Here is a 5,837-nt window from a genome sequence, read left to right on the forward strand (position 1 = left end):
TTTGTTGGGTATCTACTAAACTTATAGCACTCTCCTAGTGGTTAAAAATATACAAGAGAAATGTAAGACAAAGGCTTTTGTCTCATGGAATTTACAGTACAGTTGAGGAGATAGGGATAAATATAAATGAAATATTTTGAGAAGAAATCAAGGTAAACCATTATAGTGTAAAGTGGGAATGCCCTGGGTATTTGAAGGAGGAAACCATTCATATTATAAGGCTCTCAATTGTTTCTCGGCCTTTTGGCTAAGATCAAGTGTAGTATCTGTTCATATTATAAGGCTCTCTTCCTGAGCTCCAGCCTGAAATGCTTCCCTTTTGCCGTAGTTCACATATGTGTGGGAGATTGGGGCGGGGGGGGGGGGGGCACAGAAGTTAGGGATCAGGCAAGATGTGAATAAATCAGCATCTGACCATAACCACCTCTGAGAAAGTGGCCGCAAAGCACACTGGCCACCTGCTGCCAGTCGGAGGAGACTTCTCCTAGATGTTCAGCCTCATGATTAAGCATCTGCTAGGCTGGTGGTGGAAGTAGAATTAGGGCCAACATGGAGCTGAGATATCTTGATGTCTCTTCCCATTCATAGCTCCTAGCTGTTATTTCCCCCAGAAGTAACCAGATAAAAGAGTTTTTGCATTTGAAATGTTGAGGCTTTGGAAAAATCAATTTCCACACCATTTTCTCCCTCAGTCTGATATAGTAACCCAAAATGCTTCTCAATTTTGCATACCCAAACATTACAGTGGAAAGTTCATGAATTTCTGCATAATATAACCAAATCCTCATATTATACTGAGCAAAGCTTCGATGCTCACAGGAACTCTTTGTGTAAGGGGCAGATGATCCTCAAAGGACAATCAGGTATTTGCCTGTTTTAGCCTAATTTCTGGAGTATGGGCTGGGCAGTTAAGTAGTGGCTTGCTGGGCATGTGTAAGTAGAATATGTTGCAAGTTATTGTGAAATTTCTATGCCTCTTTCTGTACAAATTTCAAATAATGTTTAAGATAAATGTGTATGACTCAAGTAGAGAAGGAATAAGAGAAACCATATATTCTCTTTTTGTGCTAATTCCTGAAATACTATTTCGTTACAACTCAAGATAGCTCAGAAGGAAGATGGAAGAACAAATTATTTCAAGATAATATCTACGTCCTCTATCTCCCCTCCTCTTCTTTCTCAAGTCAGTTTGCCTTAGCAACAGTAAGATATTTCAATTATCTGTTCTGTCAACACCACACCAGAGCCAAAGGAAACATGATCATTTTGCTCTGGTCCAAATAAATAAGGGAGTAGATTATTTTTTTCAAACAGCAAAGGACCATAGAGTTAGAAATTACCTATGAAATATGGAGGACTTATACGGCCATTATCAGGAAAATTCCTTAAAGTCCCTTTTCCCTAGCAAGGAAACAATTTTTAAAAATCCATATTTTCATTTTTCACAGTATAGAGCCATCCAGTTCTCTTTGGGCCCAGTTTTATATTGGAAAATTCAGAAAAAATAAATTATAAATACACAAGATCAATTGATTTCTTGTGAATGTGATTTTTCTTACTTGACATGTGTTTCATAAATTAGGATAATGTTGCTGTGTTTTTAGATTAAAAGACCCAGTTCAATATGTCTGTCCAGGGAAGAGGAAATGAAACATCTGCTTCTTGCTTCCATTAGGAAGATGCCTTCTAACAGGCAGCTGTCAAGCAAGGTATCTGGATTCTGACGGTGCTGCTTTAGATCATGGTGCTGAAAGTCTTCAGAAATCCAACGAAAGTCATAGAACCTTACCACAGCCCTTCCCCACCCTCATGTTCCCCAGAAACAACATGAAGGATAAGGACACCTGCACATGCACAACCCTGAGGATAACTTCAAGGTTTTCAAGCTTCCAGATTTGAAACTAATGGGTGTGGAAATAGTTCTGGCCTGGGATGTGGTAGGGGCACCCTAGGAATTTAGTTGCATAGTGATTCTGTTCTCACCCAGGCTCAGAACCAGTTCTCTTTTACTCTCCTTCTCCTTCCCCTATTCCCATGCAACCACTCATGCTGCCTCTTGGTTGTTTATTCATGATGTTATATCATCTACTCTCCATCTGCTCAGCCACCATCTTACTTAGTCCAGGCCCATCTTGCATTTAAACCATTGAAATTTTCACCTGCCAATTATCTCCAGCTTGTTCCTCCTCCCCCATCTATTTCCTTTCTTCAACTATTTTCGACAAAACTGCCAGATTAGTCTATTAAAATCTTGCTTTGTACAAGTCATCATTCTCTCAAAAACAAACATTTTCAACAATTTTCACTGAGAGCATCCAAATCCCATAGGCTAGGTGGCAACTGAAGTGTCTATGACCTAACCCATGGACCTTCCTTTTAGGCAATCTTTCACTCTGGTCAAAATGGTTTACTCATTATCTCCTATTGATCCCTGTGTTCACAGTCCAGCATTTCTCAAATCGTCTCACCAGTCTCTCTAAATTATAGAGGAGGTTGACTCAAGTACATAGTAGGAGATGTTACTTTCAAGTCTTGTGTTTTATATTAACAGTCATATCAATTTTGCATATGAATTTTCCATATTTCTCTTAGTGGTAGAAGCTTTTCTGATGCTATGCTTTAAAATGCTTCCAAGAGAACAATAAAAAAGAGTAATAAAAGGGGAGCCTGGGTGGCTCAGTGGTTGAGCACCTGCCTTTGGCCCTGGTTGTGATCCCAGGGTCCTGGGATCAAGTCCCGCATGGGTCTCCCCACAGGGAGCCTGTTTCTCCCTCTGCCTGTGTCTCTGCCTCTCTGTGTGTGTGTGTGTGTGTGTGTGTGTGTGTCTCATGAATAAATAAATGAAATCTTTAAAAAAAAAAAGAAGTAGTAATGGCTATTTTTTTATTTAATTTTTTAGCATTTTATCAAGGTCAGAAATTTGTTTGACTTGTTTCATGGTAACACAGTAGTTGAGAATTCACAATGTGGAACATTCTGGAAGAGTACCCAAGCAACTCTACTTCCTGGCAACCCATTCCCTTTATCCGCCTGGCCTCTCCCATTTAATTCCTCAATAACTGCCTCACCACAGGAGAAGAATGAAGTCAGGGAACTCAGGAAAGGAAGGGCTTTGAAATAACATGTTACGGGGAGATGAGGTTTGGGCATTAGCTGTGTTTTCTATGGTCCTCATTAACCCAGGTGATTGAAAGTGTGAGAGAAAGGATGTGTCAGCTGAATCACAAAATGTCATAGTGGGTTTTGCCTTCTCGGTAGGCACGAACTACACGCGTGCGCACACAGACTTTCCCCAGCACCCCCTCCTCCATCAGGCCTTTTGCTGAGGGAATTTACAAGAATCAGCCAGCCGTCTCCTGGTGTGAGTCGCATCAGCCTGCACTCTTTTCATGCCAGCTGATGCACTGATAAGTTTAAATATAATCGGGGCAAAAGAAGGAGGCTGGGTGCCCGGTGGGCGTGGCTCTTGGGCCCCAGGTAAGAACACACATTTCCAGACAGTGGCTGTGGCCTTGTTCTGGTTGCCATTATACTGATGTCCAGGGTGCAAACATATGCAGGGAAGGAAGTCATCCTGCACCACTTGTTCGGTCTTTCGCGGTCTTGTTTATTGGCTGAGCAGTTATTTATTAGTTTGAATTCCGAGAAGGCTTATATTTCATTATGTTTATCCAGTGGCTTCCAGTCTATTAATAGCAAGTCCATTTTTGCAACAGTCTTCAACTATTAAGGCCAATTTCCATTAAAAATTGTTTCTAAAAATTACCATGAGAGAAGTAGAGTGGTTGCTTTCCTATAGATAGACCTTCTGATATTCTTGAAGCCTGTGCTGACTTCTTTTAGGCAAGTGGAAGTGTGCCCATTTACAGGGCTGCAGGAAACTCTAATGCATGTACTCCATACAGACATTCTGTGCTACCTATCAGCACGGCATCTAAGTACTTAGGCGAGGATAACAAGAAGAAAGGAGGATAAACTTCTCCCCAGACTCTGGTATAGTGGTGTGCCAAGCCAAATTTTTAATTTGGAGAGCAATTCTGCAGAAAATGAACAGAAACTGCTATCTAAACATTTTAATAAGAATAAGCCCCCAAGCCAATATGCAATCGAGTGCACTGCTTTCTAGTAATTTCATTTATACAACAGCTCCACAAGCTGTTTCTCTCTCCATATTCAGATAACCCTCGCCCCTAGGGTGACCGTAAAAATGATATTTTAATAATGTGCCACATCTGTGATCAGAAATACTTAATGAAACACTCTCATGATCATATGGTAACAAGCTTCAAAGAACTATTTCCAGATTTAGACAGGACCAGTTTGCTTCTTGTGGTAACTTTCACTGGCACATTTTTCCAGTATTTTCTGCAAGAAATCATACCTAAAGATAAGTGCTCAGGGTGAGGTCCAGCATTTATTTCAGCTGTAAAGACTTGCTGGCTCCCACAGAACTTCTAGATCTATAGAAATATAATGTGAACCGTATATGTAATTTAAAATTTCTAGTAAAGAAAAGTGTAAGGAAACAGGTGGAATTAATTCTAGTGATACATTTAATTTAACACCTATATCCTCAAGAGTATCATTTCAATGTGTATTCAATATAAAAGAATTATGATTGGGATATTTTACTTTCTTTGTATTAAATCTTTGAAATCAGTGTGCATTTACATTTACATCTCAATTTAGAGGAGTCACCTTTCAAGGTCTAATAGCCACCACATCGGGTGGTGCAGCTATAAAACAAAAAGCTTTAGAAGGAGTGGTTTCAACCATCTGCATCAGGAAAATCCAGAGAAACTTAATAAGAATATGAATTCCTATGCCCTATCCCTAACCTACCAAATCATATCTCTGGGGGTGGCACTAAGGGATTTGCATTTTTTTAATGGATTCCATAGCTGGAGCTTTGCTTACTCAAATTTAAGATCATCAGTGAGCCTCCGTGACCCAAATTTGATCATCACCCCTTAGCCAACACCACTACAACCTACCACAGTAACATAAGCCAGTAGACACAAGCACACAACCCATTCTCTTCTATTGACTCCTTCGGTACGTATGGAGCACTGATTATCTGCCTAACACTGTTCTAGATCATAAGGCTAGAATGATGAGAAACACAGGCCAAATCCTTGCCCTTTGGAAGCTTATAGCCCTAGTGCAGGAGACAGACAGGAAACATGTAGAGGACTAAATAGTGATCTAATTTCAGGTGATGGAGAAGACAAAGTAAAAGCAAGGATGGGAGATAGTGGATGGGCAGAGAAAGGATTGTGCTTCTACAAAGACACGGTGTGCTGGTCTGGAGGGAGGGTCCCGGAGGGAGGGACCACTGGCCGACTGGGAATGCGAGCAGGAACAGAGCCACATATCACCTGGGGGAAGAGCCCTGCATTAGAGCCAGAGCAGGAAGGCCAGCAGGGCTGGAGCTGAGCGGGCCATGGGGAGCAGTGCCAAGAGCACAGTCACCAACTGTACAGGCCCTGGAAGGCCACATCAAGACATTTGGGGTTCTTCCTAACAGCAATGCAAATGTCCTGGTGGGTTTCAAGCAAGGGCATGTGACATTACCCCACATGGGGGTGGCTATGCAAATTGTCCAGGAGAGACATAATGTTGGCTCAGACAGCAGGGACAGCAGTGGGGATGTGTGTTGAGTAGAGCTGGTGGATTTGGTAATGGATTGGCTGGGGGGGAGTGGGGAGATAAGGGGGAGTAGAGGAACAGCACCTTCTTTTGGGGCCTGAGCAACTGAGTGATGGGTGGGACATTTACTGAGAGGGATGAGCATGGCTGGAGGGCAAATTTAACAACCCAGTTGCATAGATTATCTC

The 5,837-nt window shown here is 41.7% G+C and overlaps 1 pseudogene; it reads left to right on the forward strand.

The window, feature by feature from the left end:
• Positions 1–227: 227 nt before the first annotated feature.
• Positions 228–320, forward strand: LOC119865997 (annotated as a pseudogene).
• Positions 321–5,837: the final 5,517 nt, after the last annotated feature.

The sequence above is a fragment of the Canis lupus genome, chromosome 25, assembly GCF_011100685.1.
Source record: "Canis lupus familiaris isolate Mischka breed German Shepherd chromosome 25, alternate assembly UU_Cfam_GSD_1.0, whole genome shotgun sequence".
Lineage (NCBI taxonomy): Eukaryota > Metazoa > Chordata > Mammalia > Carnivora > Canidae > Canis > Canis lupus.